We start from the raw sequence: 20,472 nt of genomic DNA, 5'->3' as shown, positions 1-20,472 counted from the left end.
CTACCAGCAGGCATTCGACAATGGAGGGTTTGAACCTGGCCGACTTCAAATCTATGTCCACTGATTCTCCCAAGAGCAAAACACTCTATCGTCCCTGGGTGGGCTTGAACCACCAACCTTTCGGTTAACAGCCGAACGCGCTAACCAATTGCGCCACAGAGACTTCTGTCCCGTGTCTCGGAGCTGTTTGTTTTTTTCCTCAGAAATTGGCCAACATAGGCATTGTATAACATTATGCAACTTTAAAAAATAGTTGTTGAGTGGATACTTATCTTAATTGTTTGCTAAGTATACTTGGTGTATTATCAACAATCACTGCAAGCTGCTAGCAGGCTATTCGTCCTTATCCTCATCCATTCATCCAGTCAGCAACAAAAAGGCTGCAGACACAACACCCCAATGCCCTCCTTCTTCTTATATCTGGTGACTTTAATCATGCCCTTCCGTCCAGAGACTTTTGTCCCATATCTCGGAGCTGTATCTCCTGATTCTCCCAAGAGCAAAACACTCTATCGTCCCTGGGTGGGTTTACACCACCAACCTTTCGCTAACCAGTTGCGCCACAGAACTTTTGTCCCATATCTCGGAGCTGTATCTCCTGATTCTCCCAAGAGCAAAACACTCTATCGTCCCTGGGTGGGCTTGAACCACCAACCTTTCGGTTAAGAGCTAACAGTTGCGCCACAGAGACTTTGTCCCATATCTCGGAGCTGTATTTTTTTTTTTTTTTTTTATTATTTTTTTTTATTGGTCAAAATATGCAATGGATTACATTATGTAACTTTTAAAAAATAGTTGTTGAGTGCATACTTATCTTAATTGTTTGCTAAGTATACTTGGTGTATTATCAATACACCAAGGATGTCGAGACAATGTCTGGCTACAAGGGACCCAACCCACAGCCTGTGGGGGACAGCGTTTCCTGTTTGCTTTTACCTGAGACCTCTGGTCCAGCCGAACCCCAAAGGACCTCCTTTTTAAGCTTGACAGCCTCCTTCAAGGCTGCTGTCAACCAGTGGTTCTTGGATTGCAGCTAACACAGCTAAAACATCAATAACCTCCTGACCATAGCTACTACCAGCAGGCATTCGACAATGGAGGGTTTGAACCTGGCCGACTTGAAATCTATGTCCCTGATTCTCCCAAGAGCAAAACACTCTATCGTCCCTGGGTGGGCTTGAACCACCAACCTTTCGGTTAACAGCCGAACGCGCTAACCAATTGCGCCACAGAGACTACTACCAGTCTCGGAGCTGTTTTTTTTTAAACTTTTAAAAAATTGTTGTTTCGTGCATACTTATTTAATTGTTTGAAAACAATACTTTGCAATCAACTAATGTATGCTGATGCTCTCCCAAGTAAACAAATACAAACACTTAAGTGCAGTGAACTTTTGATAAATAGAATACAGTAAGTGTTTGCACCACCAACCTTTCGGTTAACAGTCAGTTGCGCCACAGAGACTTTTGTCCCATACAGCAACTAATACGAGTGCCATAAGTGCTACTGATTCTCAAGGCAAAACCGGGTAGTACTTCCTGAAGAGGTGACCCAAGTTTTCAGCCTGCGCCTAAAGATGGAACCCATCAGCGATCTGCTGTCCTGACGTCAGCTGCAGTTCATTCCACCACCTGAGGGGCCAATACAGACTTTAATCAAAGCTGTCCAGAACCAGGGTTGATGAGTGCATACTGATTCTAATTGAGCAAAACACTCTACGTCCCTGGGTGGGTTTGAACCACCAACCTTTCGGTTAACAGCCGAAGTGGTCGGGCTAACCAATTGTAGGGCTTGCCACAGGCCTGTCCCATATCTCGGAGCTGAGCTGTTTTTTTTATTATTATTTTTTTATTGGTCAAAGCATGCAATGGATTACATTATGTAACTTTTAAAAAATAGTTGGATGCATCTTATCTTAATTGTTTGGAGCCAGTGTATTATCGGAGTCCCTGTGTGAGAGAACTTGGGGCGATTGAACACCAGACTTGCAGCTTTCTGGACAAGCTCCAGAGGTCTGATGCCGGGCTCCAGCAAGTAGTGAGTTGCAGTAGTCCAGGCGAGATGACCAGAGCCTGGATGAGCATCTTGCGCCGTCTCCTCAGTGAGGAACGTCAAGACAATGTCTGGCAGAATCCTCCTGATGTTTGTAGAAATTGGCCAACATAGGATAACATTATGCAACTTTAAAAAATAGTTGTTGACCTTATCTTAATTGTTTGCTGAGAATACTTGGTGTATTATCAACAATCACTGCAAGCTGCTAGCAGGCTACCGTCCTTATCCCCGGGAGGAAAGTGCTCATCCAGGTGAGCTTCAGGTCATCCATTCAGTCCAGAGACTTTTGTCAGCCATATCACGGAGCTGTATCTCCCTGATTCTCCCAAGACAAAACACTCTAGACCCTGGGTGTTTACACCTCCTTCTCCATATCTAAAATACTACAACTTTCGACAATCATCGGCTTTGAACCATGGCCAGAGACTTTTGTCCCATATCTCGGAGCTGTATCTCCTGATTCTCCCAAGAGCAAAACACTCTATCGTCCCTGGGTGGGCTTGAACCACCAACCTTTCGGTTAACAGCCGAACGCGCTAACCAGTTGCGCCACAGAGACTTCTGTCCCATATGTCGGAGCTGTATTTTTTTTTTTTATTATTATTTTTTTATTGGTCAAAATATGCAATGGATTACATTATGTAACTTTTAAAAAATAGTTGTTGAGTGCATACTTATCTTAATTGTTTGCTAAGTATACTTGGTGTATTATCAATACACCAAGGACGTCAAGACAATGTCTGGCTACAAGGGACCCAACCCACAGCCTGTGGGGGACAGTGTTTCCTGTCTGCTTTTACCTGAGACCTCTGGTCCAGCCGAACCCAAAGGACCTCCTTTTTAAGCTTGACAGCCTCCTTCACAACTGCTGTCAACCAGTGGTGGCAGTGGTGGTTGCAGCTGTTCTTAGATTGCAGCTAAAACAGACACCAATAACCTCCTGACCATAGCTACTACCAGCAGGCATTCGACAATGGAGGGTTTGAACCTGGCCGACTTGAAATCTATGTCCCTGATTCTCCCAAGAGCAAAACACTCTATCGTCCCTGGGTGGGCTTGAACCACCAACCTTTCGGTTAACAGCCGAACGCGCTAACCAATTGCGCCACAGAGACTTCTGTCCTGTGTCTCGGAGCTGTTTGTTTTTTTCCTCAGAAATTGGCCAACATAGGCAATGTATAACATTATGCAACTTTAAAAAATAGTTGTTGAGTGGATACTTATCTTAATTGTTTGCTAAGAATACTTGGTGTATTATCAACAATCACTGCAAGCTGCTAGCAGGCTATTCGTCCTTATCCTCATCCATTCATCCAGTCAGCAACAAAAAGGCTGCAGACACAACACCCCAATGCCCTCCTTCTTATATCTGGTGACTTTAATCATGCCCTTCCGTCCAGAGACTTTTGTCCCATATCTCGGAGCTGTATCTCCTGATTCTCCCAAGAGCAAAACACTCTATCGTCCCTGGGTGGGTTTGCACCACCAACCTTTCGATTAACAGCCGAACGCGCTAACCAATTGCGCCACAGAGACTTTTGTCCCATATCTCGGAGCTGTATTTTTTTTTTTTATTATTATTTTTTTATTGGTCAAAATATGCAATGGATTACATTATGTAACTTTTAAAAAATAGTTGTTGAGTGCATACTTATCTTAATTGTTTGCTAAGAATACTTGGTGTATTATCAATACACCAAGGACGTCAAGACAATGTCTGGCTACAAGGGACCCAACCCACAGCCTGTGGGGGACAGTGTTTCCTGTCTGCTTTTACCTGAGACCTCTGGTCCAGCCGAACCCAAAGGACCTCCTTTTTAAGCTTGACAGACTCCTTCCCGGCTGCTATCAACCAGTGGTGGCAGTGGTTCTGAGATTGCAGCTAATACAGACACCAATAACCTCCTGAACATAACTACTACCAGCAGGCATTCGACAATGGAGGGTTTGAACCTGGCCGACTTGAAATCTATGTCCCTGATTCTCCCAAGAGCAAAATACTCTATCGTCCCTGGGTGGGCTTGAACCACAAACCTTTCGGTTAACAGCCGAACGCGCTAACCAATTGCGCCACAGAGACTTCTGTCCCGTGTCTCGGAGCTGTTTTTTTTTTTCCTCAGAAATTGGCCAACATAGGCATTGTATAACATTATGCAACTTTAAAAAATAGTTGTTGAGTGGATACTTATCTTAATTGTTTGCTAAGTATACTTGGTGTATTATCAACAATCACTGCAAGCTGCTAGCAGGCTATTCGTCCTTATCCTCATCCATTCATCCAGTCAGCAACAAAAAGGCTGCAGACACAACACCCCAATGCCCTCCTTCTTATATCTGGTGACTTTAATCATGCCCTTCCGTCCAGAGACTTTTGTCCCATATCTCGGAGCTGTATCTCCTGATTCTCCCAAGAGCAAAACACTCTATCGTCCCTGGGTGGGTTTACACCACCAACCTTTCGGTTAACAGCCGAACGCGCTAACCAGTTGCGCCACAGTTGCGCCACATCGCTTTTGTCCCATATCTCGGAGCTGTATCTCCTGATTCTCCCAAGAGCAAAACACTCTATCGTCCCTGGGTGGGCTTGAACCACCAACCTTTCGGTTAACAGCCGAACGCGCTAACCAGTTGCGCCACAGAGACTTCTGTCCCATATGTCGGAGCTGTATTTTTTTTTTTTTATTATTATTTTTTTATTGGTCAAAATATGCAATGGATTACATTATGTAACTTTTAAAAAATAGTTGTTGAGTGCATACTTATCTTAATTGTTTGCTAAGTATACTTGGTGTATTATCAATACACCAAGGACGTCAAGACAATGTCTGGCTACAAGGGACCCAACCCACAGCCTGTGGGGGACAGCGTTTCCTGTCTGCTTTTACCTGAGACCTCTGGTCCAGCCGAACCCAAAGGACCTCCTTTTTAAGCTTGACAGCCTCCTTCACAACTGCTGTCAACCAGTGGTGGCAGTGGTTCGTAGATTGCAGCTGTTCTTAGATTGCAGCTAAGCTAAACACAGACACCAATAACCTCCTGACCATAGCTACTACCAGCAGGCATTCGACAATGGAGGGTTTGAACCTGGCCGACTTGAAATCTATGTCGCCTGATTCTCCCAAGAGCAAAACACTCTATCGTCCCTGGGTGGGCTTGAACCACCAACCTTTCGGTTAACAGCCGAACGCGCTAACCAATTGCGCCACAGAGACTTCTGACCTGTGTCTCGGAGCTGTTTGTTTTTTTCCTCAGAAATTGGCCAACATAGGCAATGTATAACATTATGCAACTTTAAAAAATAGTTGTTGAGTGGATACTTATCTTAATTGTTTGCTAAGAATACTTGGTGTATTATCAACAATCACTGCAAGCTGCTAGCAGGCTATTCGTCCTTATCCTCATCCATTCATCCACTCAGTAACAAAAAGGCTGCAGACACAACACCCCAATAACCTCCTTCTTATATCTGGTGACTTTAATCATGCCCTTCCGTCCAGAGACTTTTGTCCCATATCTCGGAGCTGTATCTCCTGATTCTCCCAAGAGCAAAACACTCTATCGTCCCTGGGTGGGCTTGAACCACCAACCTTTCGGTTAACAGCCGAACGCGCTAACCAATTGCGCCACAGAGACTTTTGTCCCATATCTCGGAGCTGTTTTTTTTTTTTTTTTTTTTTATTATTATTTTTTTATTGGTCAAAATATGCAATGGATTACATTATGTAACTTTTAAAAAATAGTTGTTGAGTGCATACTTATCTTAATTGTTTGCTAAGAATACTTGGTGTATTATCAATACACCAAGGACGTCAAGACAATGTCTGGCTACAAGGGACCCAACCCACAGCCTGTGGGGGACAGTGTTTCCTGTCTGCTTTTACCTGAGACCTCTGGTCCAGCCGAACCCAAAGGACCTCCTTTTTAAGCTTGACAGCCTCCTTCACGGCTGCTATCAACCAGTGGTGCTGAGGTTGCAGCTAATACAGACACCAATAACCTCCTGAACATAGCTACTACCAGCAGGCATTCGACAATGGAGGGTTTGAACCTGGCCGACTTGAAATCTATGTCCCCTGATTCTCCCAAGAGCAAAATACTCTATCGTCCCTGGGTGGGCTTGAACCACAAACCTTTCGGTTAACAGCCGAACGCGCTAACCAATTGCGCCACAGAGACTTCTGTCCCGTGTCTCGGAGCTGTTTGTTTTTTTCCTCAGAAATTGGCCAACATAGGCATTGTATAACATTATGCAACTTTAAAAAATAGTTGTTGAGTGGATACTTATCTTAATTGTTTGCTAAGTATACTTGGTGTATTATCAACAATCACTGCAAGCTGCTAGCAGGCTATTCGTCCTTATCCTCATCCATTCATCCAGTCAGCAACAAAAAGGCTGCAGACACAACACCCCAATGCCCTCCTTCTTATATCTGGTGACTTTAATCATGCCCTTCCGTCCAGAGACTTTTGTCCCATATCTCGGAGCTGTATCTCCTGATTCTCCCAAGAGCAAAAACTCTATCGTCCCTGGGTGGGTTTACACCACCAACCTTTCGGTTAACAGCCGAACGCGCTAACCAGTTGCGCCACAGAGACTTTTGTCCCATATCTCGGAGCTGTATCTCCTGATTCTCCCAAGAGCAAAACACTCTATCGTCCCTGGGTGGGCTTGAACCACCAACCTTTCGGTTACGCGCTAACCAGTTGCGCCACAGAGACTTCTGTCCCATATGTCGGAGCTGTATTTTTTTTTTTATTATTATTTTTTTATTGGTCAAAATATGCAATGGATTATATTATGTAACTTTTAAAAAATAGTTGTTGAGTGCATACTTATCTTAATTGTTTGCTAAGTATACTTGGTGTATTATCAATACACCAAGGACGTCAAGACAATGTCTGGCTACAAGGGACCCAACCCACAGCCTGTGGGGGACAGCGTTTCCTGTCTGCTTTTACCTGAGACCTCTGGTCCAGCCGAACCCAAAGGACCTCCTTTTTAAGCTGACAGCCTCCTTCACAACTGCTGTCAACCAGTGGTGGCAGTTCTTAGATTGCAGCTGTTCTTAATTGCAGCTAAAACAGACACCAATAACCTCCTGACCATAGCTACTACCAGCAGGCATTCGACAATGGAGGGTTTGAACCTGGCCGACTTGAAATCTATGTCGCCTGATTCTCCCAAGAGCAAAACACTCTATCGTCCCTGGGTGGGCTTGAACCACCAACCTTTCGGTTAACAGCCGAACGCGCTAACCAATTGCGCCACAGAGACTTCTGACCTGTGTCTCGGAGCTGTTTGATTTTTTCCTCAGAAATTGGCCAACATAGGCAATGGATTACATTATGCAACTTTTAAAAAATAGTTGTTGAGTGGATACTTATCTTAATTGTTTGCTAAGAATACTTGGTGTATTATCAACAATCACTGCAAGCTGCTAGCAGGCTATTCGTCCTTATCCTCATCCATTCATCCAGTCAGCAACAAAAAGGCTGCAGACACCCCAATGCCCTCCTTCTTATATCTGGTGACTTTAATCATGCCCTTCCGTCCAGAGACTTTTGTCCCATATCTCGGAGCTGTATCTCCTGATTCTCCCAAGAGCAAAACACTCTATCGTCCCTGGGTGGGCTTGAACCACCAACCTTTCGGTTAACAGCCGAACGCGCTAACCAATTGCGCCACAGAGACTTTTGTCCCATATCTCGGAGCTGTATTTTTTTTTTTATTATTATTTTTTTTATTGGTCAAAATATGCAATGGATTACATTATGTAACTTTTAAAAAATAGTTGTTGAGTGCATACTTATCTTAATTGTTTGCTAAGTATACTTGGTGTATTATCAATACACCAAGGACGTCAAGACAATGTCTGGCTACAAGGGACCCAACCCACAGCCTGTGGGGGACAGTGTTTCCTGTCTGCTTTTACCTGAGACCTCTGGTCCAGCCGAACCCAAAGGACCTCCTTTTTAAGCTTGACAGACTCCTTCCCGGCTGCTATCAACCAGTGGTGGCAGTGGTTCTGAGATTGCAGCTAATACAGACACCAATAACCTCCTGAACATAGCTACTACCAGCAGGCATTCGACAATGGAGGGTTTGAACCTGGCCGACTTGAAATCTATGTCCCCTGATTCTCCCAAGAGCAAAATACTCTATCGTCCCTGGGTGGGCTTGAACCACAAACCTTTCGGTTAACAGCCGAACGCGCTAACCAATTGCGCCACAGAGACTTCTGTCCCGTGTCTCGGAGCTGTTTGTTTTTTTCCTCAGAAATTGGCCAACATAGGCATTGTATAACATTATGTAACTTTTAAAAAATAGTTGTTGAGTGCATACTTATCTTAATTGTTTGCTAAGTATACTTGGTGTATTATCAACAATCACTGCAAGCTGCTAGCAGGCTATTCGTCCTTATCCTCATCCATTCATCCAGTCAGCAACAAAAAGGCTGCAGACACAACACCCCAATGCCCTCCTTCTTATATCTGGTGACTTTAATCATGCCCTTCCGTCCAGAGACTTTTGTCCCATATCTCGGAGCTGTATCTCCTGATTCTCCCAAGAGCAAAACACTCTATCGTCCCTGGGTGGGTTTACACCACCAACCTTTCGGTTAACAGCCGAACGCGCTAACCAGTTGCGCCACAGAGACTTTTGTCCCATATCTCGGAGCTGTATCTCCTGATTCTCCCAAGAGCAAAACACTCTATCGTCCCTGGGTGGGCTTGAACCACCAACCTTTCGGTTAACAGCCGAACGCGCTAACCAGTTGCGCCACAGAGACTTCTGTCCCATATGTCGGAGCTGTATTTTTTTTTTTTTTTTTTTTTTTTTTTTATTGGTCAAAATATGCAATGGATTACATTATGTAACTTTTAAAAAATAGTTGTTGAGTGCATACTTATCTTAATTGTTTGCTAAGTATACTTGGTGTATTATCAATACACCAAGGACGTCAAGACAATGTCTGGCTACAAGGGACCCAACCCACAGCCTGGGGGACAGTGTTTCCTGTCTGCTTTTACCTGAGACCTCTGGTCCAGCCGAACCCAAAGGACCTCCTTTTTAAGCTTGACAGCCTCCTTCACAACTGCTGTCAACCAGGTGTGGCAGTGGTTCGTAGATTGCAGCTGTTCTTAGATTGCAGCTAAAACAGACACCAATAACCTCCTGACCATAGCTACTACCAGCAGGCATTCGACAATGGAGGGTTTGAACCTGGCCGACTTGAAATCTATGTCCCTGATTCTCCCAAGAGCAAAACACTCTATCGTCCCTGGGTGGGCTTGAACCACCAACCTTTCGGTTAACAGCCGAACGCGCTAACCAATTGCGCCACAGAGACTTCTGTCCTGTGTCTCGGAGCTGTTTTTTTTTTTCCTCAGAAATTGGCCAACATAGGCAATGGATTACATTATGTAACTTTTAAAAAATAGTTGTTGAGTGCATACTTATCTTAATTGTTTGCTAAGAATACTTGGTGTATTATCAACAACTGCAACTGCAAGCTGCTAGCAGGCTATTCGTCCTTATCCTCATCCATTCATCCAGTCAGCAACAAAAAGGCTGCAGACACAACACCCCAATGCCCTCCTTCTTATATCTGGTGACTTTAATCATGCCCTTCCGTCCAGAGACTTTTGTCCCATATCTCGGAGCTGTATCTCCTGATTCTCCCAAGAGCAAAACACTCTATCGTCCCTGGGTGGGCTTGAACCACCAACCTTTCGGTTAACAGCCGAACGCGCTAACCAGTTGCGCCACAGAGACTTCTGTCCTGTGTCTCGGAGCTGTTTGTTTTTTTCCTCAGAAATTGGCCAACATAGGCAATGTATAACATTATGCAACTTTAAAAAATAGTTGTTGAGTGGATACTTATCTTAATTGTTTGCTAAGAATACTTGGTGTATTATCAACAATCACTGCAAGCTGCTAGCAGGCTATTCGTCCTTATCCTCATCCATTCATCCACTCAGTAACAAAAAGGCTGCAGACACAACACCCCAATAACCTCCTTCTTATATCTGGTGACTTTAATCATGCCCTTCCGTCCAGAGACTTTTGTCCCATATCTCGGAGCTGTATCTCCTGATTCTCCCAAGAGCAAAACACTCTATCGTCCCTGGGTGGGCTTGAACCACCAACCTTTCGGTTAACAGCCGAACGCGCTAACCAATTGCGCCACAGAGACTTTTGTCCCATATCTCGGAGCTGTATTTTTTTTTTTTTTTTATTATTATTTTTTTATTGGTCAAAATATGCAATGGATTACATTATGTAACTTTTAAAAAATAGTTGTTGAGTGCATACTTATCTTAATTGTTTGCTAAGAATACTTGGTGTATTATCAATACACCAAGGACGTCAAGACAATGTCTGGCTACAAGGGACCCAACCCACAGCCTGTGGGGGACAGTGTTTCCTGTCTGCTTTTACCTGAGACCTCTGGTCCAGCCGAACCCAAAGGACCTCCTTTTTAAGCTTGACAGCCTCCTTCACGGCTGCTCATCAACCAGTGGTGGCAGTGGTTCTGAGATTGCAGCTAATACAGACACCAATAACCTCCTGAACATAACTACTACCAGCAGGCATTCGACAATGGAGGGTTTGAACCTGGCCGACTTGAAATCTATGTCCCCTGATTCTCCCAAGAGCAAAATACTCTATCGTCCCTGGGTGGGCTTGAACCACAAACCTTTCGGTTAACAGCCGAACGCGCTAACCAATTGCGCCACAGAGACTTCTGTCCCGTGTCTCGGAGCTGTTTGTTTTTTTCCTCAGAAATTGGCCAACATAGGCATTGTATAACATTATGCAACTTTAAAAAATAGTTGTTGAGTGGATACTTATCTTAATTGTTTGCTAAGTATACTTGGTGTATTATCAACAATCACTGCAAGCTGCTAGCAGGCTATTCGTCCTTATCCTCATCCATTCATCCAGTCAGCAACAAAAAGGCTGCAGACACAACACCCCAATGCCCTCCTTCTTATATCTGGTGACTTTAATCATGCCCTTCCGTCCAGAGACTTTTGTCCCATATCTCGGAGCTGTATCTCCTGATTCTCCCAAGAGCAAAACACTCTATCGTCCCTGGGTGGGTTTACACCACCAACCTTTCCAGCCGATTCTCCCAGAGACTTTTGTCCCATAAGCTGTATCTCCTGATTCTCCCAAGAGCAAAACACTCTATCGTCCCTGGGTGGGCTTGAACCACCAACCTTTCGGTTAACAGCCGAACGCGCTAACCAGTTGCGCCACAGAGACTTCTGTCCCATATGTCGGAGCTGTTTTTTTTTTTTTTTTTATTATTATTTTTTTATTGGTCAAAATATGCAATGGATTACATTATGTAACTTTTAAAAAATAGTTGTTGAGTGCATACTTATCTTAATTGTTTGCTAAGTATACTTGGTGTATTATCAATACACCAAGGACGTCAAGACAATGTCTGGCTACAAGGGACCCAACCCACAGCCTGTGGGGGACAGCGTTTCCTGTCTGCTTTTACCTGAGACCTCTGGTCCAGCCGAACCCAAAGGACCTCCTTTTTAAGCTTGACAGCCTCCTTCACAACTGCTGTCAACCAGGTGTGGCAGTGGTTCGTAGATTGCAGCTGTTCTTAGATTGCAGCTAAAACAGACACCAATAACCTCCTGACCATAGCTACTACCAGCAGGCATTCGACAATGGAGGGTTTGAACCTGGCCGACTTGAAATCTATGTCGCCTGATTCTCCCAAGAGCAAAACACTCTATCGTCCCTGGGTGGGCTTGAACCACCAACCTTTCGGTTAACAGCCGAACGCGCTAACCAATTGCGCCACAGAGACTTCAGTCCCGTGTCTCGGAGCTGTTTGTTTTTTTCCTCAGAAATTGGCCAACATAGGCAATGGATTACATTATGTAACTTTTAAAAAATAGTTGTTGAGTGCATACTTATCTTAATTGTTTGCTAAGAATACTTGGTGTATTATCAACAATCACTGCAAGCTGCTAGCAGGCTATTCGTCCTTATCCTCATCCATTCATCCAGTCAGCAACAAAAAGGCTGCAGACACAACACCCCAATGCCCTCCTTCTTATATCTGGTGACTTTAATCATGCCCTTCCGTCCAGAGACTTTTGTCCCATATCTCGGAGCTGTATCTCCTGATTCTCCCAAGAGCAAAACACTCTATCGTCCCTGGGTGGGCTTGAACCACCAACCTTTCGGTTAACAGCCGAACGCGCTAACCAATTGCGCCACAGAGACTTCTGACCTGTGTCTCGGAGCTGTTTGTTTTTTTCCTCAGAAATTGGCCAACATAGGCAATGTATAACATTATGCAACTTTAAAAAATAGTTGTTGAGTGGATACTTATCTTAATTGTTTGCTAAGAATACTTGGTGTATTATCAACAATCACTGCAAGCTGCTAGCAGGCTATTCGTCCTTATCCTCATCCATTCATCCACTCAGTAACAAAAAGGCTGCAGACACACAATAACCTCCTTCTTATATCTGGTGACTTTAATCATGCCCTTCCGTCCAGAGACTTTTGTCCCATATCTCGGAGCTGTATCTCCTGATTCTCCCAAGAGCAAAACACTCTATCGTCCCTGGGTGGGCTTGAACCACCAACCTTTCGGTTAACAGCCGAACGCGCTAACCAATTGCGCCACAGAGACTTTTGTCCCATATCTCGGAGCTGTATTTTTTTTTTTATTATTATTTTTTTATTGGTCAAAATATGCAATGGATTACATTATGTAACTTTTAAAAAATAGTTGTTGAGTGCATACTTATCTTAATTGTTTGCTAAGAATACTTGGTGTATTATCAATACACCAAGGACGTCAAGACAATGTCTGGCTACAAGGGACCCAACCCACAGCCTGTGGGGGACAGTGTTTCCTGTCTGCTTTTACCTGAGACCTCTGGTCCAGCCGAACCCAAAGGACCTCCTTTTTAAGCTTGACAGACTCCTTCCGGCTGCTATCAACCAGTGGTGGCAGTGGTTCTGAGATTGCAGCTAATACAGACACCAATAACCTCCTGAACATAACTACTACCAGCAGGCATTCGACAATGGAGGGTTTGAACCTGGCCGACTTGAAATCTATGTCCCCTGATTCTCCCAAGAGCAAAATACTCTATCGTCCCTGGGTGGGCTTGAACCACAAACCTTTCGGTTAACAGCCGAACGCGCTAACCAATTGCGCCACAGAGACTTCTGTCCCGTGTCTCGGAGCTGTTTTTTTTTTCCTCAGAAATTGGCCAACATAGGCATTGTATAACATTATGCAACTTTAAAAAATAGTTGTTGAGTGGATACTTATCTTAATTGTTTGCTAAGTATACTTGGTGTATTATCAACAATCACTGCAAGCTGCTAGCAGGCTATTCGTCCTTATCCTCATCCATTCATCCAGTCAGCAACAAAAAGGCTGCAGACACAACACCCCAATGCCCTCCTTCTTATATCTGGTGACTTAATCATGCCCTTCCGTCCAGAGACTTTTGTCCCATATCTCGGAGCTGTATCTCCTGATTCTCCCAAGAGCAAAACACTCTATCGTCCCTGGGTGGGTTTACACCACCAACCTTTCAGTTGAACGCGCTAACCACCACAACCATATCTCGGAGCTTATCTCCTGATTCTCCCAAGAGCAAAACACTCTATCGTCCCTGGGTGGGCTTGAACCACCAACCTTTCGGTTAACAGCCGAACGCGCTAACCAGTTGCGCCACAGAGACTTCTGTCCCATATGTCGGAGCTGTATTTTTTTTTTTTTTTTTTTTATTATTATTTTTTTATTGGTCAAAATATGCAATGGATTACATTATGTAACTTTTAAAAAATAGTTGTTGAGTGCATACTTATCTTAATTGTTTGCTAAGTATACTTGGTGTATTATCAATACACCAAGGACGTCAAGACAATGTCTGGCTACAAGGGACCCAACCCACAGCCTGTGGGGGACAGTGTTTCCTGTCTGCTTTTACCTGAGACCTCTGGTCCAGCCGAACCCAAAGGACCTCCTTTTTAAGCTTGACAGCCTCCTTCACAACTGCTGTCAACCAGTGGTGGCAGTGGTTCGTAGATTGCAGCTGTTCTTAGATTGCAGCTAAAACAGACACCAATAACCTCCTGACCATAGCTACTACCAGCAGGCATTCGACAATGGAGGGTTTGAACCTGGCCGACTTGAAATCTATGTCCCTGATTCTCCCAAGAGCAAAACACTCTATCGTCCCTGGGTGGGCTTGAACCACCAACCTTTCGGTTAACAGCCGAACGCGCTAACCAATTGCGCCACAGAGACTTCTGACCTGTCTCGGAGCTGTTTGTTTTTTTCCTCAGAAATTGGCCAACATAGGCAATGGATTACATTATGTAACTTTTAAAAAATAGTTGTTGAGTGGATACTTATCTTAATTGTTTGCTAAGAATACTTGGTGTATTATCAACAATCACTGCAAGCTGCTAGCAGGCTATTCGTCCTTATCCTCATCCATTCATCCAGTCAGCAACAAAAAGGCTGCAGACACAACACCCCAATGCCCTCCTTCTTATATCTGGTGACTTTAATCATGCCCTTCCGTCCAGAGACTTTTGTCCCATATCTCGGAGCTGTATCTCCTGATTCTCCCAAGAGCAAAACACTCTATCGTCCCTGGGTGGGCTTGAACCACCAACCTTTCGGTTAACAGCCGAACGCGCTAACCAATTGCGCCACAGAGACTTTTGTCCCATATCTCGGAGCTGTTTTTTTTTTTTTATTATTATTTTTTTATTGGTCAAAATATGCAATGGATTACATTATGTAACTTTTAAAAAATAGTTGTTGAGTGCATACTTATCTTAATTGTTTGCTAAGAATACTTGGTGTATTATCAATACACCAAGGACGTCAAGACAATGTCTGGCTACAAGGGACCCAACCCACAGCCTGTGGGGGACAGTGTTTCCTGTCTGCTTTTACCTGAGACCTCTGGTCCAGCCGAACCCAAAGGACCTCCTTTTTAAGCTTGACAGACTCCTTCCGGCTGCTATCAACCAGTGGTGGCAGTGGTTCTGAGATTGCAGCTAATACAGACACCAATAACCTCCTGAACATAGCTACTACCAGCAGGCATTCGACAATGGAGGGTTTGAACCTGGCCGACTTGAAATCTATGTCCCCTGATTCTCCCAAGAGCAAAATACTCTATCGTCCCTGGGTGGGCTTGAACCACAAACCTTTCGGTTAACAGCCGAACGCGCTAACCAATTGCGCCACAGAGACTTCTGTCCCGTGTCTCGGAGCTGTTTGTTTTTTTCCTCAGAAATTGCCCAACATAGGCATTGTATAACATTATGCAACTTTAAAAAATAGTTGTTGAGTGGATACTTATCTTAATTGTTTGCTAAGTATACTTGGTGTATTATCAACAATCACTGCAAGCTGCTAGCAGGCTATTCGTCCTTATCCTCATCCATTCATCCAGTCAGCAACAAAAAGGCTGCAGACACAACACCCCAAATATCTGGTGACTTTAATCTCCTTCTTTTGTATATCTGGTGACTTTAATCATGCCCTTCCGTCCAGAGACTTTTGTCCCATATCTCGGAGCTGTATCTCCTGATTCTCCCAAGAGCAAAACACTCTATCGTCCCTGGGTGGGCTTGAACCACCAACCTTTCGGTTAACAGCCGAACGCGCTAACCAGTTGCGCCACAGACACTTCTGTCACATATGTCGGAGCTGTATTTTTTATTTTTTTTTTATTTTTTTTTATTGGTCAAAATATGCAATGGATTACATTATGTAACTTTGAAAAAATAGTTGTTGAGTGCATACTTATCTTAATTGTTTGCTAAGTATACTTGGTGTATTATCAATACACCAAGGACATCAAGACAATGTCTGGCTACAAGGGACCCAACCCACAGCCTGTGGGGGACAGTGTTTCCTGTCTGCTTTTACCTGAGACCTCTGGTCCAGCCGAACCCAAAGGACCTCCTTTTTAAGCTTGACAGCCTCCTTCACAACTGCTGTCAACCAGGTGTGGCAGTGGTTCAGATTGCAGCTGTTCTTAGATTGCAGCTAAAACAGACACCAATAACCTCCTGACCATAGCTACTACCAGCAGGCATTCGACAATGGAGGGTTTGAACCTGGCCGACTTGAAATCTATGTCCCTGATTCTCCCAAGAGCAAAACACTCTATCGTCCCTGGGTGGGCTTGAACCACCAACCTTTCGGTTAACAGCCGAACGCGCTAACCAATTGCGCCACAGAGACTTCTGACCTGTGTCTCGGAGCTGTTTGATTTTTTCCTCAGAAATTGGCCAACATAGGCAATGGATTACATTATGTAACTTTTAAAAAATAGTTGTTGAGTGCATACTTATCTTAATTGTTTGCTAAGAATACTTGGTGTATTATCAACAATCACTGCAAGCTGCTAGCAGGCTATTCGTCCTTATCCTCATCCATTCATCCAGTCAGCAACAAAAAGGCTGCAGACACAACACCCCAATGCCCTCCTTCTTATATCTGGTGACTTTAATCATGCCCTTCCGTCCAGAGACTTTTGTCCCATATCTCGGAGCTGTATCTCCTGATTCTCCCAAGAGCAAAACACTCTAAACCACCAACCTTTCGGTTAACAGCCGAACGACGCTAACCAGTTGCGCCACAGAGACTCCTGTCCCATATCTCGGAGCTGTATCTCCTGATTCTCCCAAGACAGCAAAACACTTTGGGTTTACACCACCAACCTTTCGGTTAACAGCCGACGCGCTAACCAGTTGCGCCACAGAGACTTTTGTCTTCCGTCCAGAGACTTTTGTCTCTCCTGATTCTCCCAAGAGCAAAACACTCTATCGTCCCTGGGTGGGCTTGAACCACCAACCTTTCGGTTAACAGCCGAACGCGCTAACCAATTGCGCCACAGAGACTTTTGTCCCATATCTCGGAGCTGTATTTTTTTTTTTTTTTTTTTTATTATTATTTTTTTATTGGTCAAAATATGCAATGGATTACATTATGTAACTTTTAAAAAATAGTTGTTGAGTGCATACTTATCTTAATTGTTTGCTAAGTATACTTGGTGTATTATCAATACACCAAGGACGTCAAGACAATGTCTGGCTACAAGGGACCCAACCCACAGCCTGTGGGGGACAGTGTTTCCTGTCTGCTTTTACCTGAGACCTCTGGTCCAGCCGAACCCAAAGGACCTCCTTTTTAAGCTTGACAGCCTCCTTCACGGCTGCTATCAACCAGTGGTGGCAGTGGTTTGAGATTGCAGCTAATACAGACACCAATAACCTCCTGACCAGCTACTACCAGCAGGCATTCGACAATGGAGGGTTTGAACCTGGCCGACTTGAAATCTATGTCCCCTGATTCTCCCAAGAGCAAAATACTCTATCGTCCCTGGGTGGGCTTGAACCACCAACCTTTCGGTTAACAGCCGAACGCGCTAACCAATTGCGCCACAGAGACTTCTGACCTGTCTCGGAGCTGTTTGTTTTTTTCCTCAGAAATTGGCCAACATAGGCAATGGATTACATTATGTAACTTTTAAAAAATAGTTGTTGAGTGCATACTTATCTTAATTGTTTGCTAAGTATACTTGGTGTATTATCAACAATCACTGCAAGCTGCTAGCAGGCTATTCGTCCTTATCCTCATCCATTCATCCAGTCAGCAACAAAAAGGCTGCAGACACAACACCCCAATGCCCTCCTTCTTATATCTGGTGACTTTAATCATGCCCTTCCGTCCAGAGACTTTTGTCCCATATCTCGGAGCTGTATCTCCTGATTCTCCCAAGAGCAAAACACTCTATCGTCCCTGGGTGGGTTGAACCACCAACCTTTCGGTTAACAGCCGAACGCGCTAACCAATTGCGCCACAGAGACTTTTGTCCCATATCTCGGAGCTGTATTTTTTTTTTTTATTATTATTTTTTTATTGGTCAAAATATGCAATGGATTACATTATGTAACTTTGAAAAAATAGTTGTTGAGTGCATACTTATCTTAATTGTTTGCTAAGTATACTTGGTGTATTATCAATACACCAAGGACGTCAAGACAATGTCTGGCTACAAGGGACCCAACCCACAGCCTGTGGGGGACAGTGTTTCCTGTCTGCTTTTACCTGAGACCTCTGGTCCAGCCGAACCCAAAGGACCTCCTTTTTAAGCTTGACAGCCTCCTTCAACGGCTGCTATCAACCAGTGGTGGCAGTGGTTCTGAGATTGCAGCTAATACAGACACCAATAACCTCCTGAACATAGCTACTACCAGCAGGCATTCGACAATGGAGGGTTTGAACCTGGCCGACTTGAAATCTATGTCCCCTGATTCTCCCAAGAGCAAAATACTCTATCGTCCCTGGGTGGGCTTGAACCACCAACCTTTCGGTTAACAGCCGAACGCGCTAACCAATTGCGCCACAGAGACTTCTGTCCCGTGTCTCGGAGCTGTTTTTTTTTTCCTCAGAAATTGGCCAACATAGGCAATGGATTACATTATGTAACTTTTAAAAAATAGTTGTTGAGTGCATACTTATCTTAATTGTTTGCTAAGTATACTTGGTGTATTATCAACAATCACTGCAAGCTGCTAGCAGGCTATTCGTCCTTATCCTCATCCATTCATCCAGTCAGCAACAAAAAGGCTGCAGACACAACACCCCAATGCCCTCCTTCTTATATCTGGTGACTTTAATCATGCCCTTCCGTCCAGAGACTTTTGTCCCATATCTCGGAGCTGTATCTCCTGATTCTCCCAAGAGCAAAACACTCTATCGTCCCTGGGTGGGTTTACCACCAACCTTTCGGTTAACAGCCGAACGCGCTAACCAATTGCGCCACAGAGACTTTTGTCCCATATCTATTCCCTGATTCTCCCAAGAGCAAAACACTTATCGTCCCTGGGTGGGCTTGAACCACCAACCTTTCGGTTAACAGCCGAACGCGCTAACCAATTGCGCCACAGAGACGTGTCTCGGAGCTGTTTGTTTTTTTCCTCAGAAATTGGCCAACATAGGCAATGGATTACATTATGTAACTTTAAAAAATAGTTGTTGAGTGCATACTTATCTTAATTGTTTGCTAAGTATACTTGGTGTATTATCAACAATCACTGCAAGCTGCTAGCAGGCTATTCGTCCTTATCCTCATCCATTCATCCAGTCAGCAACAAAAAGGCTGCAGACACAACACCCCAATGCCCTCCTTCTTATATCTGGTGACTTTAATCATGCCCTTCCGTCCAGAGACTTTTGTCCCATATCTCAGAGGCTGATTACATTATGTAACTTTTAAAAAATAGTTGTTGAGTGCATACTTATCTTAATTGTTTGCTAAGTATATCTCCTGTATCTCCTCGGAGCTGTATCTCTTTAATCAATGCCCTTCCACAGAGACTTTTGTCCCATATCTCGGAGCTGTATTGTTTTTTTCCAATTCTCCCAAGAGCAAAACACTCTATCGTCCCTGGGTGGGTTTACACCACCAACCTTTCAGTTAACAGAACCGCTAACCAGTTGCGCCACAGAGACTTTTGTCCCATATCTCGGAGCTGTATCTCCTGATTCTCCCAAGAGCAAAACACTCTATCGTCCCTGGGTGGGCTTGAACCACCAACCTTTCGGTTATAACCAGTTGCGCCACAGAGCTGTCCCATATGTCGGAGCTGTATTTTTTTTTTTATTATTATTTTTTTATTGGTCAAAATATGCAATGGATTACATTATGTAACTTTTAAAAAATAGTTGTTGAGTGCATACTTATCTTAATTGTTTGCTAAGTATACTTGGTGTATTATCAATACACCAAGGACGTCAAGACAATGTCTGGCTACAAGGGACCCAACCCACAGCCTGTGGGGGACAGTGTTTCCTGTCTGCTTTTACCTGAGACCTCTGGTCCAGCCGAACCCAAAGGACCTCCTTTTTAAGCTTGACAGCCTCCTTCACAGGCTGCTGTCAACCAGTGTGGCAGTGGTTCTGAGATTGCAGCTGTTCTTAGATTGCAGCTAAAACAGACACCAATAACCTCCTGACCATAGCTACTACCAGCAGGCATTCGACAATGGAGGGTTTGAACCTGGCCGACTTGAAATCTATGTCCCTGATTCTCCCAAGAGCAAAACACTCTATCGTCCCTGGGTGGGCTTGAACCACCAACCTTTCGGTTAACAGCCGAACGCGCTAACCAATTGCGCCACAGAGACTTCTGTCCTGTGTCTCGGAGCTGTTTGTTTTTTTTTCCTCAGAAATTGGCCAACATAGGCAATGGATTACATTATGTAACTTTTAAAAAATAGTTGTTGAGTGCATACTTATCTTAATTGTTTGCTAAGAATACTTGGTGTATTATCAACAATCACTGCAAGCTGCTAGACAAAAAGGCTGCAGACACAAC

General features: G+C 44.1%; 38 non-coding genes across 38 annotated transcripts; all 38 read right to left on the bottom strand.

Moving 5' to 3' along the window:
* Window positions 1-89: 89 nt before the first annotated feature.
* trnan-guu (transfer RNA asparagine (anticodon GUU)) lies at window positions 90-163 on the bottom strand. Its single transcript has one exon. It is a non-coding gene; the product is annotated as a tRNA-Asn (tRNA).
* Window positions 164-1,162: 999 nt separating this feature from the next.
* On the bottom strand, window positions 1,163-1,236 carry trnan-guu (transfer RNA asparagine (anticodon GUU)). The gene has a single exon. It is a non-coding gene; the product is annotated as a tRNA-Asn (tRNA).
* A 1,304-nt stretch (window positions 1,237-2,540) lies between these two features.
* On the bottom strand, window positions 2,541-2,614 carry trnan-guu (transfer RNA asparagine (anticodon GUU)). The gene has a single exon. It is a non-coding gene; the product is annotated as a tRNA-Asn (tRNA).
* Window positions 2,615-3,096: 482 nt separating this feature from the next.
* trnan-guu (transfer RNA asparagine (anticodon GUU)) lies at window positions 3,097-3,170 on the bottom strand. The gene has a single exon. It is a non-coding gene; the product is annotated as a tRNA-Asn (tRNA).
* Window positions 3,171-3,517: 347 nt separating this feature from the next.
* On the bottom strand, window positions 3,518-3,591 carry trnan-guu (transfer RNA asparagine (anticodon GUU)). Its single transcript has one exon. It is a non-coding gene; the product is annotated as a tRNA-Asn (tRNA).
* Window positions 3,592-4,061: 470 nt separating this feature from the next.
* trnan-guu (transfer RNA asparagine (anticodon GUU)) lies at window positions 4,062-4,135 on the bottom strand. Its single transcript has one exon. It is a non-coding gene; the product is annotated as a tRNA-Asn (tRNA).
* A 489-nt stretch (window positions 4,136-4,624) lies between these two features.
* Window positions 4,625-4,698, bottom strand: trnan-guu (transfer RNA asparagine (anticodon GUU)). Its single transcript has one exon. It is a non-coding gene; the product is annotated as a tRNA-Asn (tRNA).
* A 495-nt stretch (window positions 4,699-5,193) lies between these two features.
* Window positions 5,194-5,267, bottom strand: trnan-guu (transfer RNA asparagine (anticodon GUU)). Its single transcript has one exon. It is a non-coding gene; the product is annotated as a tRNA-Asn (tRNA).
* Window positions 5,268-5,614: 347 nt separating this feature from the next.
* Window positions 5,615-5,688, bottom strand: trnan-guu (transfer RNA asparagine (anticodon GUU)). Its single transcript has one exon. It is a non-coding gene; the product is annotated as a tRNA-Asn (tRNA).
* A 469-nt stretch (window positions 5,689-6,157) lies between these two features.
* trnan-guu (transfer RNA asparagine (anticodon GUU)) lies at window positions 6,158-6,231 on the bottom strand. Its single transcript has one exon. It is a non-coding gene; the product is annotated as a tRNA-Asn (tRNA).
* A 346-nt stretch (window positions 6,232-6,577) lies between these two features.
* trnan-guu (transfer RNA asparagine (anticodon GUU)) lies at window positions 6,578-6,651 on the bottom strand. Its single transcript has one exon. It is a non-coding gene; the product is annotated as a tRNA-Asn (tRNA).
* A 605-nt stretch (window positions 6,652-7,256) lies between these two features.
* trnan-guu (transfer RNA asparagine (anticodon GUU)) lies at window positions 7,257-7,330 on the bottom strand. Its single transcript has one exon. It is a non-coding gene; the product is annotated as a tRNA-Asn (tRNA).
* Window positions 7,331-7,673: 343 nt separating this feature from the next.
* trnan-guu (transfer RNA asparagine (anticodon GUU)) lies at window positions 7,674-7,747 on the bottom strand. Its single transcript has one exon. It is a non-coding gene; the product is annotated as a tRNA-Asn (tRNA).
* A 471-nt stretch (window positions 7,748-8,218) lies between these two features.
* trnan-guu (transfer RNA asparagine (anticodon GUU)) lies at window positions 8,219-8,292 on the bottom strand. The gene has a single exon. It is a non-coding gene; the product is annotated as a tRNA-Asn (tRNA).
* Window positions 8,293-8,640: 348 nt separating this feature from the next.
* On the bottom strand, window positions 8,641-8,714 carry trnan-guu (transfer RNA asparagine (anticodon GUU)). The gene has a single exon. It is a non-coding gene; the product is annotated as a tRNA-Asn (tRNA).
* Window positions 8,715-8,772: 58 nt separating this feature from the next.
* On the bottom strand, window positions 8,773-8,846 carry trnan-guu (transfer RNA asparagine (anticodon GUU)). The gene has a single exon. It is a non-coding gene; the product is annotated as a tRNA-Asn (tRNA).
* A 487-nt stretch (window positions 8,847-9,333) lies between these two features.
* Window positions 9,334-9,407, bottom strand: trnan-guu (transfer RNA asparagine (anticodon GUU)). The gene has a single exon. It is a non-coding gene; the product is annotated as a tRNA-Asn (tRNA).
* A 351-nt stretch (window positions 9,408-9,758) lies between these two features.
* trnan-guu (transfer RNA asparagine (anticodon GUU)) lies at window positions 9,759-9,832 on the bottom strand. The gene has a single exon. It is a non-coding gene; the product is annotated as a tRNA-Asn (tRNA).
* Window positions 9,833-10,179: 347 nt separating this feature from the next.
* trnan-guu (transfer RNA asparagine (anticodon GUU)) lies at window positions 10,180-10,253 on the bottom strand. The gene has a single exon. It is a non-coding gene; the product is annotated as a tRNA-Asn (tRNA).
* A 476-nt stretch (window positions 10,254-10,729) lies between these two features.
* trnan-guu (transfer RNA asparagine (anticodon GUU)) lies at window positions 10,730-10,803 on the bottom strand. Its single transcript has one exon. It is a non-coding gene; the product is annotated as a tRNA-Asn (tRNA).
* A 452-nt stretch (window positions 10,804-11,255) lies between these two features.
* trnan-guu (transfer RNA asparagine (anticodon GUU)) lies at window positions 11,256-11,329 on the bottom strand. Its single transcript has one exon. It is a non-coding gene; the product is annotated as a tRNA-Asn (tRNA).
* Window positions 11,330-11,820: 491 nt separating this feature from the next.
* On the bottom strand, window positions 11,821-11,894 carry trnan-guu (transfer RNA asparagine (anticodon GUU)). The gene has a single exon. It is a non-coding gene; the product is annotated as a tRNA-Asn (tRNA).
* Window positions 11,895-12,242: 348 nt separating this feature from the next.
* On the bottom strand, window positions 12,243-12,316 carry trnan-guu (transfer RNA asparagine (anticodon GUU)). Its single transcript has one exon. It is a non-coding gene; the product is annotated as a tRNA-Asn (tRNA).
* A 341-nt stretch (window positions 12,317-12,657) lies between these two features.
* Window positions 12,658-12,731, bottom strand: trnan-guu (transfer RNA asparagine (anticodon GUU)). Its single transcript has one exon. It is a non-coding gene; the product is annotated as a tRNA-Asn (tRNA).
* Window positions 12,732-13,200: 469 nt separating this feature from the next.
* On the bottom strand, window positions 13,201-13,274 carry trnan-guu (transfer RNA asparagine (anticodon GUU)). The gene has a single exon. It is a non-coding gene; the product is annotated as a tRNA-Asn (tRNA).
* A 452-nt stretch (window positions 13,275-13,726) lies between these two features.
* trnan-guu (transfer RNA asparagine (anticodon GUU)) lies at window positions 13,727-13,800 on the bottom strand. The gene has a single exon. It is a non-coding gene; the product is annotated as a tRNA-Asn (tRNA).
* A 495-nt stretch (window positions 13,801-14,295) lies between these two features.
* Window positions 14,296-14,369, bottom strand: trnan-guu (transfer RNA asparagine (anticodon GUU)). The gene has a single exon. It is a non-coding gene; the product is annotated as a tRNA-Asn (tRNA).
* A 346-nt stretch (window positions 14,370-14,715) lies between these two features.
* Window positions 14,716-14,789, bottom strand: trnan-guu (transfer RNA asparagine (anticodon GUU)). The gene has a single exon. It is a non-coding gene; the product is annotated as a tRNA-Asn (tRNA).
* A 469-nt stretch (window positions 14,790-15,258) lies between these two features.
* trnan-guu (transfer RNA asparagine (anticodon GUU)) lies at window positions 15,259-15,332 on the bottom strand. The gene has a single exon. It is a non-coding gene; the product is annotated as a tRNA-Asn (tRNA).
* A 365-nt stretch (window positions 15,333-15,697) lies between these two features.
* trnan-guu (transfer RNA asparagine (anticodon GUU)) lies at window positions 15,698-15,771 on the bottom strand. Its single transcript has one exon. It is a non-coding gene; the product is annotated as a tRNA-Asn (tRNA).
* Window positions 15,772-16,257: 486 nt separating this feature from the next.
* Window positions 16,258-16,331, bottom strand: trnan-guu (transfer RNA asparagine (anticodon GUU)). The gene has a single exon. It is a non-coding gene; the product is annotated as a tRNA-Asn (tRNA).
* Window positions 16,332-16,916: 585 nt separating this feature from the next.
* trnan-guu (transfer RNA asparagine (anticodon GUU)) lies at window positions 16,917-16,990 on the bottom strand. Its single transcript has one exon. It is a non-coding gene; the product is annotated as a tRNA-Asn (tRNA).
* Window positions 16,991-17,466: 476 nt separating this feature from the next.
* On the bottom strand, window positions 17,467-17,540 carry trnan-guu (transfer RNA asparagine (anticodon GUU)). Its single transcript has one exon. It is a non-coding gene; the product is annotated as a tRNA-Asn (tRNA).
* A 346-nt stretch (window positions 17,541-17,886) lies between these two features.
* Window positions 17,887-17,959, bottom strand: trnan-guu (transfer RNA asparagine (anticodon GUU)). The gene has a single exon. It is a non-coding gene; the product is annotated as a tRNA-Asn (tRNA).
* Window positions 17,960-18,431: 472 nt separating this feature from the next.
* trnan-guu (transfer RNA asparagine (anticodon GUU)) lies at window positions 18,432-18,505 on the bottom strand. The gene has a single exon. It is a non-coding gene; the product is annotated as a tRNA-Asn (tRNA).
* Window positions 18,506-18,852: 347 nt separating this feature from the next.
* Window positions 18,853-18,924, bottom strand: trnan-guu (transfer RNA asparagine (anticodon GUU)). Its single transcript has one exon. It is a non-coding gene; the product is annotated as a tRNA-Asn (tRNA).
* A 48-nt stretch (window positions 18,925-18,972) lies between these two features.
* On the bottom strand, window positions 18,973-19,046 carry trnan-guu (transfer RNA asparagine (anticodon GUU)). The gene has a single exon. It is a non-coding gene; the product is annotated as a tRNA-Asn (tRNA).
* A 1,161-nt stretch (window positions 19,047-20,207) lies between these two features.
* Window positions 20,208-20,281, bottom strand: trnan-guu (transfer RNA asparagine (anticodon GUU)). The gene has a single exon. It is a non-coding gene; the product is annotated as a tRNA-Asn (tRNA).
* Between the last annotated feature and the right edge of the window lie 191 nt (window positions 20,282-20,472).

The sequence above is a fragment of the Anoplopoma fimbria genome, chromosome 3, assembly GCF_027596085.1.
Source record: "Anoplopoma fimbria isolate UVic2021 breed Golden Eagle Sablefish chromosome 3, Afim_UVic_2022, whole genome shotgun sequence".
NCBI lineage: Eukaryota > Metazoa > Chordata > Actinopteri > Perciformes > Anoplopomatidae > Anoplopoma > Anoplopoma fimbria.
Note: the sequence above shows the minus strand (reverse complement) of the source record. Positions and strands in the feature narration are given on the sequence as shown.